The sequence below is a fragment of the Physella acuta genome, unplaced genomic scaffold (assembly GCF_028476545.2).
Source record: "Physella acuta isolate Inbredline_101_S28 unplaced genomic scaffold, ASM2847654v3 ptg000185l, whole genome shotgun sequence".
NCBI lineage: Eukaryota > Metazoa > Mollusca > Gastropoda > Physidae > Physella > Physella acuta.
The window spans coordinates 519,484-534,992 of NW_026731704.1; the positions used below are offsets into that span (position 1 = coordinate 519,484).

General features: G+C 32.8%; 2 pseudogenes; both read left to right on the plus strand.

Annotated features, from left to right (window-relative positions):
• The first annotated feature begins 337 nt into the window (after positions 1-337).
• LOC131936698 (ankyrin repeat domain-containing protein 39-like) lies at positions 338-893 on the plus strand (annotated as a pseudogene).
• A 13,221-nt stretch (positions 894-14,114) lies between these two features.
• Positions 14,115-14,670, plus strand: LOC131936699 (ankyrin repeat domain-containing protein 39-like; annotated as a pseudogene).
• The last annotated feature ends 839 nt before the right edge of the window (positions 14,671-15,509 follow it).

The following is a 15,509-nucleotide window of genomic DNA, read 5'->3' on the forward strand; positions in this document are numbered from 1 at the left end:
TTATCAAGTAATTTTTTCCTCACTGTAGTGAAAATATTTTATTTTATTACAAGCCCAGGGAACTTATTTTTGCCATGCATATCATTTTGTTTCTACTGTTATAAAACACATTGATCCTTATATTTGATCAATAATTCCAGTGTTAGCAGTGGCAGAAAAATATTGAATAATTTTGTGATGTTAAAAATGACTCTCCCAGAGCTTAGTTAAAAATTTGCTAGCTCTAATGTTCTTATAGCTTTCAAAAGTTAAATAAATGCATCAGAAATTTAGCGCGGAAATTGTTGAACGTGTAGTTATGTTGAGTTTTAATATTGTAATAAACTTTGTATGAAATATGTCTGAACATAGCGGCGTCCATAGTTGCAAAGAATCACCAAGTTGCAAATGCCACATTGAAGTCTCCAACCCATCAGAACATCAAACCCTAGACGAATTAGGCTTTGAAAAGGGGATATGGACATCTGCTCAAACTGGAGATAACTTAGGTGTCGAACATAAATTAGCTTTGAGTGGCGGATTAGTAGTTAACAAAGCTGACAAGTCGGGCTTTACCGCTTTGCACTATGCCTGCAGAAATGGGCACATCCAAGTATGTCAGACATTGCTTGACCATCATGCTGATGTGAATGTCGCCACCAAATCCAGCAGAGCCACCCCACTGCACAGAGCTGCATATATGGGCCATGCAAATATTGTGAGTTTACTCTTGCAACATGGGGCAGATCCTTTGGCAGTTGATTGTGATGGAATAACACCATTACACAAGGCTGCAGTAAATGGACACATTGATACTGTAGACATCCTAATGAGCAGTGAACCCAAAGCTTCCAGTATAACAGATTTTCAAGGGCAGAAAACCTATTGATGTTGTAAAGAATGAATGTGATTAAATCGCCAATGTTTGGTTTTATCCATAGAGAAGGATAAAATTATCTATAAATAAGTGAATTAATTCCATACAGTATTACCTCTGGAGCTACAAAACATACATGGATGAATGTGGTTAGATTTGTGAATTAACCTGTTAAGAATTCCATTTAGTGTAAGTTTTGCTCACAAAGTTACAACATAAAAGATTTACAAACCATGGTTAAACTACAAAACTAAACTGATCTCATATTCTATTTGCATCAAAGTTGAGAAATCTAAACCAAACTGATTTCAATTTCATGAAAACTGTAAACTTAACCAAAGTTATTGATTTTATGATTGCATTAAGTAAAATTAATGCTTGTTTATAAATGCCAAGATCTCAAAAAAGTTGCACTCTAGACTTAATTATTAAATTACTTCTTTAAACAAAAACATCTGTAAAGAAAAGAAAACATTATATTGAAATGTTATTTAATTAGAATTGGACATGAACAAATACAAGAAAGCATAATATCCAAATTATGCAAACTTACTAAATATACGGTATTTAAATATTTTAGTGCATTATCTATATCACACATTTGCAGTCATATTTATATTAATCATTCAGGTAAATAAAAACTCATTAGTTTACAACAATCTTGACACTGTAAAGAGTAGTAAAAGATACAAATAAACAACTTTACAATTAACAAAATTCAAATGAAACTGTAAATGTTCTTCAAAGTGGGAAAGAAACCGGAGATGTGTTGCAAATGGAGAGAACGGTCCATGTACCTGTACCTGTAAGTACACTCTTCAAAAAAATCACGCTTACGGGGTCTGCACCTGGGCGGTATCCCAAAAACACATTACGTGTGGTGATTAAAGGAAAAAAAGAACGTCGACTCGATGAGTTTATCTTAGAGGATCTGTTTACTTGTGAACTGAACATAAACCGTTCTCAAATTATTAATGTCTACAACTTAGGGAAACCAAGCGAATGGTTTGTCTCACTAAACTCTGATGAAATGTATAACTCTCTACATCTGGCAGTGATATGTGAACATTCAGATTATTGTAGTAGCATGTTGCTGTTGCATGTGGATAAAAATGGCCAGAGGGGTCACCCAAAATGGGTACCCCCCTACCATTATGATCAACAAAATCATGATTGAAATATCAGAACCAGGCACAATTTTGTCAACTCTCAAAATTGGCAAAAGCGACAAGTGGGCAGTCGATTTCAGCCCAAACGCTCCCCTAAAGGATCTACCCCATTACATTGACCTAGAATTCGGTGGGGAAACCTACACCCTGTTACTACAACTCAACGGCAGGAGGTCGATATGCCCCGTTTGTGGCACAACCAAACATGGACCGGCCGCCTGCCGAAGCCTCTATGTAAGGGAGAGATACAATATATATATATATATATATATATATATATATATATATATATATATATATATATATAGACAACGAAGGAACTTATTACTACAATGATCTACTTATTGACGACAGCGAAGATGTGTCTGACGACGCCGCTAAAATTGAACCAGCCCAAGAACCAGCTCAAGAATCAGCTACAGCTACAGCCTCTACCACAGAAGATGAATGGACAAAAGTTCAGGGAAAAAGAAATAAGCCTTCACGGAAAAAAATAAATAAATCGGGAGTGATCTCCCCAAAACTTTCTCGAATATTTTTATATAAAATAACAGGAAATGGGAACTCCATTTTAAATACTAAAAGTTTTTAAAATAGAATAAAATCTCATAGAAAAAAGAATTGCACACCAAGTGAACGCCAAATGAAATGTGCATAATAGTGCGCAATATTATCAGTACTTTATAAATTTACATGCGTTTTTTGAGAAATCGGAAATAACGTAAATTAGTACTTCCAGTCAATGGAAATTACTCAAATTTTTACAAAAGGTAGATAATTAGATCTTTTACTTACATGTGAAATTTCATATATCTATTTGAAATAATACTCACGTTATACGCTTTTGAAAAAATCAAAGTAGAAAAAATACCACTTCTGGTTATCGGAAATCGCTCAAAAGTTTATACGTATCTACAATTTTGATAAAATACATATATACGAAATTTCATCAACCTAGCTGTAACATAACTCAAGGTTACACACACACAAACACACACACAGACACACACACAGACATACGGACAAGATTGCAATATTATGTTTTTCCGTATCAGTGAGGTGTAAAACGTCGAGATTTGTAAAAATCTCGTTTTTTTTGCACGATTACAAGACTTTCTCTATACTTCGTATATACGAGAAAGTAAAAAGATAGTTTTCATAGCAAAGAAAATGAACACATCATTGAAACCGACACCATCTATAGCCCTACACGACCAACCCCAACACGCCTAACGACAAAGGAAAGAACCACAACAAAAAGGAAAACTTTTACACCGCCTCCACTAATCCAAAAACAGACTAAGGCAGACCAGGTGTTAAAAGCAGTGTAAGTTACCTTACAATCATAACCCTCAACATACAAAGCAATTTTTAAAAGTCTTTTCAGCCGACCTAACTCCCCTCCTTTTAGCTACCTTTAGAGAAATGTTTCTGCTAGAACAATGCCACGAAAATTTCAACAGATCATACATAACATTAATACGCAAACCCATAACCAATCCTAAACTAACCCAAAACTATAGACCTGTATCTCTCTTAAACACTGATTCCAAAATCCTAACCAAAGCTTTAGTCTCCAAAATTGAACCACACTTGCATAAAATTATAAATGTAGATCAATAATGCAACATCACAGGTAGTAACATACAAAATCACAATCACTTAATTATAGACATCTTCCACTACACACACGAGAAAAACACTCAAGCATGCATACTAAATTTAGATCAAGAAAAAGCTTTCGACCGTGTAGCTCACAAATACCTTCAAAAAATCTTAGAAGCAAACAATTTAGGACAATACGCAGTCTATAATTTATTTTCTACTTTTTACTGCATTATTACATAAAAGCTTGTTATTAAAACGTTTTTTATGATTTTTTTTATTGCATTTATAGCCAGTATTGTAAAATGCGACGGATAGCTTGATATAACGATTATGCTAAATGAATATATTAGTTTTATGAAATAAAACAAAAGTGTTTAATATTTCTGGGCTTAACATCAACATTGAAATAGTTAGCCACCGATTTGACACTCCAACATTCACAATTCAAATAACACATCAAAACATAGAAAAAATATTATACACAGAATGAAAACATGAAAATAAAAAATTAGAATAATTGGGAATTTATCTTGGGTGATGTTCCCCTTAAATGGGTGCATTTTAAATTGTCTTCATTTCTACAATAGACCTTTAAAACATGTTAGATTTGACAAAAAAAATGCTTCTTTAAATACTAGACCCATCGATTGTTAAATGGACAACTACCAAAATAACATTAATTGCATGCTAAATCGGCCCGCTGCATTTCATAACTTTAAAACCACTACGAAAAATAAACAAGCAAGTTCAAATATAGCTTAGGAATACACTCTTATGGGACATCTAACGTCTGCCCTATCGAAAGCAGTTTAACGTGTATTCCATCAGTTTCAGTCAGTGGCAACGCCAGGTTGGGTGTTACCCGGTGTGGCAACTTATGGTGTCACCCCCCTTATTTTGAATATATTGCCCCCCCCCCCCGGTACAATTTTAAAGTGCTCACATCTAATACCAATAATGTTTTGTCTATAGTCTACATGTTAATACAGCTGGGTGTAGCGTTGTTTTCTCTATAGCTTGCATGTTAACGTCATGGTGTAACCCATCCCTCCCTCGTTAGGATTGTAATTATGTCCTTAAAATAATTTTTAACTCTAATGAACCACTCATTGAACTCGAAAAATATATATTTCTTCTACATCTTGCATTTTTTTGTCTTGGTGTCACCCCCCCCCCCCCTTAATGTTATCACCCGGTGCAATTTGCACCCCCGCCCTCGCCTAGCGACGCCTCTAGTTCAATATAATAATCCTTTGTATTACGTGTGCCCTTCCCCTAGAGTTCTAATGTTAGATAACTCTATATATCTCTTAGATATCTCTATAACTATTATTTGAAAATAATCTAAAAAAAATACGTTTCTATGAAAACATAGTAGGTTTATTGTCTGACTAAGATTTTAGCGACACAAGATAAACTACCCCATAGCTTGAACACTTCGATTCGATAGTTTTAATAAGATTCATAGTTTTTCTTCGTTGGCTGCTTGAATATGCTACCTTTTGAATTCACTAAACAAAGTGTACATACCTAAGTGTGACAACAACAGCATTCAGTGGATAAGGTGGAAAACAAACCGTAAAGTATAAGTCTCTGCCTAAGAAATGTGTTTGCTTACAGCGGTAGATCCTAACGGCCTAGATGAAATAATACACACGGTATTATACTTTACAACGATCAACTTTGATTGTATTAGATGTATGTTCCCGTTCGCATAACATGTATTAGACGTATGTTGAAGTTAACCATCTTATATGAATTAAATCATGCTACATGTCAGAAAGAAGTATTACTATAGTAAATCTGTATCAGCCCTCACAGACTGATAATAAAAACTGTGTTATTAAAAAAATATATTTGTCATTATATATTCGACCGTTTAACCAAGCATTACAGTCAGTCATACATTTAAAAAAAAAAATTCGTATCGAATTGTATTCTTCTCTCGTATCTATCCATTAATGTATGTTTATATCCACTTGTATAACTTTTATAACTCCCTTTAAACTGCGGTATAAACAAGCAAAGTCTAGATTCAACACATTTATTCAAGTTTGGGGGAATAAAAAAAAAGATTTAAAAAAAAAACCGAGTGAATCTTACGGACCTCTTAACGTTTGTCTCCCCTCCCCTAACTCACATCCAACAAAAGTAACACACATCTTACAAAGCATAACACCGAACCGCTCAGGACACGCATCACTGCCCCTGTAGTCTCATCTCAACACTCCCCTATCCTTTTATCGCCCTGTCCTCATGACCCCCCCCCCCACCCAAACATCGCACCGTGCCCTTACATTTCTTCACTTCCTTATTTATGTTCTTAATATATTACATTCCATTATTATTATTCATCCCCGACGGATTTCCTCTCTCTTCATACTAACATAACTACATGAATATAATAAGTCTTTTGATTTCGTTTACATCAATTTTTTTTAAATTTGATATTTTATTTTACTTATTATTTTACATACTAGATTACACATACACTTGCTGATGTTATTTGTTTTATTGATAAAAAAAGAGTATTTACCCAAGCGTCATTTGATTTTTTCGTTAAAAACATAATTGCTGCAATACATCTTCTATATGAAGATGCTGTCCCCGAGGTTACTGTGGTAAATTAAAAATAAATGTACCAGGTCTTAAATTTTCGGATGATGTTTCTTAAGATAAATGTGACTTGAACATAAACAATATCAGAACCAGTCATCTCCTAAATTAATATGCTTAAATATACTGAATGATCAGGCCGTTGGTTTTGTTTTTGTAACAATGTGGGTTAGATGTCATGAATTGAACTGAGCTCAGTTGAACTAAAGTATATTGTTAAAAAAAATTAATATATTTAACTTTTTGTTAGTTTGAGTTGTTTCCCATGTCAATTTATAAAAGCGCTAAGGGAATACACCTATATATTTGTTTACAACTTTTGTTGAAATGATTTGTCACTTAACTATATAAGACATTCAATGCAAAATGTGAAATTGAAAGTGAAATTTAATTATCATAGATAAAACTGTGTTAACATTATATGTTTCTTAGAGATTAGATGTATCAACTGACACGACTTGAATGAGAAAACTGAAAAGAAAAAATTAAATGAAGGATTACAAGACGTATGAATTCATGTAATTTATAGTCATTCCTTGCGTCCAATGTTTGTCAAATAGATGTTGGCGTTTTCAATCTAGAAAGTTATTGTAGTTAGACGTTAATAAGTACTATTTAATATTTTTAAAAATAGTATAAACGTAATCTGTTTTAGTTTTGAAATCTGTTCTGTGGTGGATTAGTTAATTTTGTGAACAGGTAGGCATGGTGTCTTTATGTTTCAACTTATTAGTGGTTGATTTCTTTTTGATCAGGTGGGCATGTTGTCTTTATGTTTTAACTTATTAGTGGTTGATTTCTTTTTGATCAGGTGGGCATGCTGTCTTTATGTTTCAACTTATTAGTGGTTGATTTCTTTTTGATGAGTTGGTCATGGTGTCTTTATGTTTCAACTTATTAGTGGTTGATTTCTTTTTGGCCAAGTGGGCATGGTGTCTTTATATTTCAACTTATTAGTGGTTGATTTCTTTTTGATCAGTGGATCATGGTGTCTTTATGTTTCAACTTATTAGTGATTGATTTCTTTTTGTTCAGGTGGGTATTGATTTCTTTTTGATCAGTTGGTCATGGTGTCTTTATGTTTGAACTTATTAGTGATTGATTTCTTTTTGATCAGTTGGTCATGGTGTCTTTATGTTTGAACTTATTAGTGATTGATTTCTTTTTGATCAGGTGGGCATGGTGTCTTTATGTTTCAACTTATTAGTGACTGATTTATGTTTAAAGGTATACGTCACGTGGGTAAATATTTTATTTGTTTTATTGTGTTTTGCGATGTAAATTACATCCACTGATGTGTGTTTGGTGTTTGTCACGTGACTCTCTTTGGTTAGTCAATGGGTCATCCTCATTGGTTCATTCAGACTTGACCAATGGCTAGATATACAATTATAACATATAACATATAACATAATTTTATTGTCTGTAATCTTGACTGGTATTTTGTGTTATTAAAAGCGTGTGTATGATTTATCAAAGCTAGAGGATTAGTGTTATTGTTAATGTGTTGCTAAGTTTTACAAGCTCTTTTACCAGACATGATTATAATGGTTAGAAAACTAAATGAAAACGCACTTGCTACTTGTAATAATCAATACAATAAAATACGATGAACATCGCCCTAAATATTACCGATAGTGTACCGATATATATATATATATATATATATATATATATATATATATATATATATATATATATATATGTGTGTGTGTGTGTGTGTTATTTATTTCGTCTGAGATTATGTATGTTGAGATCATGTGTGTACATTCGAAACGGGTAAAATAAAACATTACATGATTATTTCCCTATTACTCAAACAATGTAGTTATAGTACTGTAGTATTCAAACATACTATAGAGAGATGTTTTGTATATTATTGTGTGTACATATAAAATGACTGGATATAATACAAAACTTAAGTTAGTGTGGTCGCTGTAGGTTGTCGTTCAAGAGATATTCATAGATGTATTTTTACTGCCTCGTTCAGGTCTAGACATTTTATACTGTGTTGTGTGCTGGCTCGTTGAATGGATGCTAGATTTCAAGTTGTGCTTTTAGCAATGTATTTGTTGTAAAGACATAGCCTAATCCTTACAATGTAACAACTAGGTTATTCAGATGTTTTATTGAAACCTGTCCTAGAATGTTTATCTCTCTTGATATTTTGCAGAAGCAGGGCTTATTTTCACCCTTTTTGTCTTAGTCACTTAGCGTCTACATTTTCGTAGTAATTCTATTATCAACCGCAACCCCCCCCCTCCTCTATTTTTATTGTAATGCACTAAATGTATAAGGGATATAGACGAGTAAATCTTAATGCAGAATATCATAGTTTGTTTTTTTTCCTTCTTTGATACACAACGTTTAGCTAAAATGTTATGCTAATTTTAATATTCTCATTACGTTTGTAACAAGAAAAATGCCATCTGGCAAGTATGAGAACGATAAGTTGGTGACCTACTTACAAGGTCAATTAAATGTCAGAAATAAGATTTACTCTTGTGAATCTCTATCCGTGCTCACAAGCCAATGACAAACACTGAAATACTAAAGCTAACACTTAGACAATACACTATTACGCTGCTAATTGCATGTATGTTGTAAGAAAAAAAAAATGATTTGTTTATTATGGTAGTTCTGTACGGCTTAGTTAAAAGACATCGACATAATATAAGACTACGGTGTCGTTGTCTTGTGTTTTAACCCGTGTCCAGTTACCATGGCAACAAATATGACTGCCGAAATGAAGGAAATGCAATTATGTTTGCTTAGAGAGGTGCGTATTGACTAGATTTTGATATATCTTGTCTCTGTTCTTACTACATCAGAAGCTCTTTCAAATTTTAGTTCAACAGAACCATAAGCAAAATGCACAAGACGTTAGATAAAAATGTGTAATATGTCATATTTAATATTGTTAATGTCATTTTTAAAACACAAATATTATTGAACGTTAAGGTAAATGTAGCTAATTCCTTGTTTAATAGTGTGTCTACCGTTGCTTTAGTTTGGTGTTATAATAATAACACTTGTAAGATACAACATCAGTTTGTTCGATTTAGTATTCAACTTTCCATTATCGGCTGTTGAGGACCAATACATCTTTGTAAAAATAATATTTCATTTAGACATGCATTTTATTTCGTTAAAAGGTATTATAATAAATCTGCAATCTACATTGAACGGCAAACATTGTTCAAAGTTAACTGTTAGATAGTCTTAAAAAATAAATCTGTCAAAGAAATTGGTTTATGATTTATACTTAATGCTTAGAATAATATTAGGCACTCTGACGTAAAAAAAATTTGCAGACTATCAGACACAACCATTTTTTTGTGCACAATAAAATCTTACACAAGAAAGATTAACTTTCTTTTTTACCTTTAAATCTTTGAATGTTGCTAAATTAAAAGAAATGGAAAATAAAATTTTAGTTAGTTCAATCAACTTAATTATAGTAACTATATGGGAAATAACTCTTACACTGACGACATGCCAATTTACTAATTATATCATTCGCATTTTATTTTAAAAAGACAACCTGAATTATTCACCGATTTTGTGGTTTGTCCTTATTTCGTTCTTTACTTTTTATTCTCTGTTTAATTTCTTCTTCTGTGTGTTGTTATAAGCGTATATTGTTTAAGATTATAAAGAGTCTTGATTGTAATTAAAAACAAATATTCCAACAGAAGATGACACCTATTTGCTTATGTTTGGTTTAGCAGTTTTTATATTATGCCATGTACTTGGCCTATCACCCTGTCAACTAATTGGTTTCGCACACAGTGCATGTGGCTTCTGTTTCACTAACACGCGCTTGTTTTAATGTTATCTTATGTTTTATTATACTTGCATACGTGTGTCATGCTAAAAACGTTAGTACTGAAAAATAAGCATCACCTTTTTCTCGCTTAATTATGTATAGCTTTAAAAATAAAACAATGACTATAACGAATTACTAAAACAAGGTTAGCACGTAATTAAGCACTTTTGGAAATAAGGAAATATGTGTCTGGGTACTTTTGGTACCACATTTTTTTTTAAAAACGGTTGTTACATTTTGTTTCCAAATTGTGTTTTTTTTTTAAATTGTAAAGTACTATGCATCTTGCTTGCGATATCTTCTGTATGCATCGCGGTTGACACAATTGAAGCGTATTTTACTTTTTTAGATGTTTATAATTATCTTATATTTTGCTATAGGCCTACACTGTGTATGGGTAATAATCGTATACTCAGCATGTCAAGTGTATTAAGGACAAATGCAGTATGTCAGTTTTTTTGTGAAATCGATGTACATTTCTAGTTATATTGTTGATAATACAATGTTTAAACAAAATATTTAGCACTATTTAATGGAATATTATAAACTCATTTTTCTGAGGTTATGTTTTTTGGACATAATGCATGTATTCTCTATACACTCGATTTGTGAGTTCAAATTATAGTCTAATAATAGCTAACATTAGCTGAAATAACGCTAACCGATATGCTTAGTTCTAATTTTTTATTGTTTTATGTTTTATTTTCTTTACTTTCGAACTTTAATTCTGCTACACACAAACACCTTTGACGATAAACGATTTTATAATTCCAGGGGTGTTCTCTTTTAAACAAGTATATATTACACCACTAATATAATGCTACTAAGATGTTAGGAAGCAGGCTGATCAATTTTATTCTGTTTAAAACAATAGTTTTAAAAAGCTTAATGAAATCATGGACCCAAATTCAACCGTTTCACATGATCAGCAATAATGGCTTAATGAAATCAGGGACCCAAACTCAACCATTTCACATGTTCTGCAATAATGACTTAATGACATCAGGGACCCAGACCTTTTTAGATATAGCAAACTCAACGTCTTTTTAGATGTGAACATCTGGCTTTTTGTGGCGATATGTGACAGTTGGGACAGGATGGGGGGGGGGGCGGGGCGGGGGGGGGGATATGTTTAATAAAATAAAAACAAAAAAATCCATACTAGCCACATGTTGATAGAGACAACACAATTGACAATGACAGAAGAACGTTTGAGATATATCCTGGTTTTATGTTTATATTTTGGAAACTATTTCTGATCCAGAAATATGTATTATCATATTTATCTCGACAACTATATCTGAAGAATTAAAAAAGCAATATCAAAATAAACTGAACAGTGCAAAATATATCCGCCTACCATTTGATGCTTTTTTTGCTTTGTCAATGCTTTTTTAGGACCGCTATACGGGTAATAATAAACAAGAAACAGAAAAACACATATACTTAGAATGCCCAACACTACTAAAAGCCAGACAAACCCTAGGATCAATTTTAGAAACTTCCAATACAGATACACCTTAAACAAAGCAATCACCCTAAACTACATACACAAATCCAATAATAAAACAGACAATGACAATACAATTAACGCTACAGCTATTTTTAGACAGACAGTATGGACCACGAGAAACAAAAGTAAATTTGAATCAAAGACGTACAGCGACACTGACATAGATGCCATATTCCGAGCAGTAGTTACCAAAAGACTTGGTGACATAATTACAACCTAAGTATCTGCCCATTCTACACTAATCTCATTCCTTTAATGTTTTAGGTTTGAGTCGGGTAGACAGAAAATAAATGTCAATAACCTCTTATTGATTATGTTTATAATTTATTTTAATTCTAAATTTTCTTGTCTCATACTTGTATGCACAGTCAGTATGTTTCTCTCTGACACGGGGAAACCCACATAAGTCGTATTTGTTTTTCACTCTTTCTCCACCTATAGGGGAAGCAAACAAGTTTTATAGTGAGTTATTTAATCTGCATGCAGTTATTTACCTTTATTCCCACTTAAATCCCAACTAACAATACTAATTATATCCCTAACTCAGGGGCGTAGCGAGGGGGGGGGGGGGGTGCGGACCGCACCGGGTGACACCATTTAGAAGGGTGACACCAAGGCAAAAAATAGCAAAATATATAGAGAAAAACTCGAGAGGAGGGGTGCAAATCGAAAACTTGAAAAGTGGGAATGCTAATGATCACGTATTGTGTATATTATATTGTGTTTCATGTATATTTCATGTATAACTAATACCAACTTTTTGGAGCCAAATTCGCTAAGATAAAGTTTACTATAACCCACCACTTGTATTATTATATTCAAATTTATAACTTTTATCTTTCAGAAATAGCAAAGCACTAATGTTCCAGGATACAACCAGTTTCTTCCAGGAATCTCTCTTCGGGGGGGGGGGGGGGCCTAGCCCCCCCGAAAAATTTTTACCGCCCCTCCCCCCCCCGAACGAAATGAAATTTATATAAGTTATATAGAAAATATATACTTTTAACAGTGTCCGCCCCCCCCCCCCCCGAAGAAAATTCACCGCCCCCCGAAGATTTCAAGTGCCCCATCGGAGAAAAAAAGTCTGGAAGAAACACTGGATACAACCCCCCCCCCCCCGACACACACACACACACACACAAAACCTACCCTTTATTCTGTAAATAATATGTACATTTCAGAATGATGACCGCCAAGCATTAGCGTTCATTTAGGAAGGACTGAGTTGGTATTAGCAATGTACATTTTTTGTAAGATCCCAACAAGGTATTGTTCATTTAGAATGGAGTATGCTGGTATTAAAAGTATACATCTTCATGTTATCTTCACAACATTCTAATAAATCGTGTATATGAAAACATATTTATTGTTAGCGAGACACTATAAACCATTCCATAGTTAATACATGTTTATGCTTGAAACACTTTTTATAAAGACATACATGTGTGCATTATTCCTAAGTTATAAATTCAACAAATTTGTTTGGTGAAAGGCTGCATATTATACACAGTTTTATGTTTGGTTAGTCAGGTGTTTGAGTTGCCGATAACATACCTTTTTCTATAAAAATATCAACTTCCTTTAGATCATGTCCTGACAAGCCTAACCTTATCGCGAGTGTCTGTTACGTGTATTGTACTGACATAGTTGACACTTGCGTGAGATCTGACGGGGTCTGACAACACACATTAGAATAAATTAAAGACATAATAAAAATACTTAGCAGGAAAAGAACAAAATAAAGACAAAAACACACATAAATTGAATAATACATGTTTTTATTTTTTTATTTTTATTTTTTCGAGTGTAATAATAATATTAGGTATATAAGCGTGTCGTTAGAGTAAGAGTTATTTCCCATTATATTTAATGCAATAAATTTTATTGAAATAACTCGAATTTTAAGTTCACAATTATTCTAATTTAGAACAATTCAATAATTCAATAGTTATAAAGAAATATAATTGATTTATTGTAACACTTTATTGTTTAAAAATAAATTGTTTGTGTTTATTAGTCTACACTTTTTATATGACAGAGGAATTAATATTATTCTTAGCTTTAAACCCATAACTTTAGTAGATACATATTTACATATAAACTTATAGTCCAGTTTCAACAGCGTTCGGTTCCAGCTCTTTGTCGATCTTTTATTTTAATAATTTATAAAGTACATTAAATTAAAGTTATCAAGTAATTTTTTCCTCACTGTAGTGAAAATATTTTATTTTATTACAAGCCCAGGGAACTTATTTTTGCCATGCATATCATTTTGTTTCTACTGTTATAAAACACATTGATCCTTATATTTGATCAATAATTCCAGTGTTAGCAGTGGCAGAAAAATATTGAATAATTTTGTGATGTTAAAAATGACTCTCCCAGAGCTTAGTTAAAAATTTGCTAGCTCTAATGTTCTTATAGCTTTCAAAAGTTAAATAAATGCATCAGAAATTTAGCGCGGAAATTGTTGAACGTGTAGTTATGTTGAGTTTTAATATTGTAATAAACTTTGTATGAAATATGTCTGAACATAGCGGCGTCCATAGTTGCAAAGAATCACCAAGTTGCAAATGCCACATTGAAGTCTCCAACCCATCAGAACATCAAACCCTAGACGAATTAGGCTTTGAAAAGGGGATATGGACATCTGCTCAAACTGGAGATAACTTAGGTGTCGAACATAAATTAGCTTTGAGTGGCGGATTAGTAGTTAACAAAGCTGACAAGTCGGGCTTTACCGCTTTGCACTATGCCTGCAGAAATGGGCACATCCAAGTATGTCAGACATTGCTTGACCATCATGCTGATGTGAATGTCGCCACCAAATCCAGCAGAGCCACCCCACTGCACAGAGCTGCATATATGGGCCATGCAAATATTGTGAGTTTACTCTTGCAACATGGGGCAGATCCTTTGGCAGTTGATTGTGATGGAATAACACCATTACACAAGGCTGCAGTAAATGGACACATTGATACTGTAGACATCCTAATGAGCAGTGAACCCAAAGCTTCCAGTATAACAGATTTTCAAGGGCAGAAAACCTATTGATGTTGTAAAGAATGAATGTGATTAAATCGCCAATGTTTGGTTTTATCCATAGAGAAGGATAAAATTATCTATAAATAAGTGAATTAATTCCATACAGTATTACCTCTGGAGCTACAAAACATACATGGATGAATGTGGTTAGATTTGTGAATTAACCTGTTAAGAATTCCATTTAGTGTAAGTTTTGCTCACAAAGTTACAACATAAAAGATTTACAAACCATGGTTAAACTACAAAACTAAACTGATCTCATATTCTATTTGCATCAAAGTTGAGAAATCTAAACCAAACTGATTTCAATTTCATGAAAACTGTAAACTTAACCAAAGTTATTGATTTTATGATTGCATTAAGTAAAATTAATGCTTGTTTATAAATGCCAAGATCTCAAAAAAGTTGCACTCTAGACTTAATTATTAAATTACTTCTTTAAACAAAAACATCTGTAAAGAAAAGAAAACATTATATTGAAATGTTATTTAATTAGAATTGGACATGAACAAATACAAGAAAGCATAATATCCAAATTATGCAAACTTACTAAATATACGGTATTTAAATATTTTAGTGCATTATCTATATCACACATTTGCAGTCATATTTATATTAATCATTCAGGTAAATAAAAACTCATTAGTTTACAACAATCTTGACACTGTAAAGAGTAGTAAAAGATACAAATAAACAACTTTACAATTAACAAAATTCAAATGAAACTGTAAATGTTCTTCAAAGTGGGAAAGAAACCGGAGATGTGTTGCAAATGGAGAGAACGGTCCATGTACCTGTACCTGTAAGTACACTCTTCAAAAAAATCACGCTTACGGGGTCTGCACCTGGGCGGTATCCCAAAAACACATTACG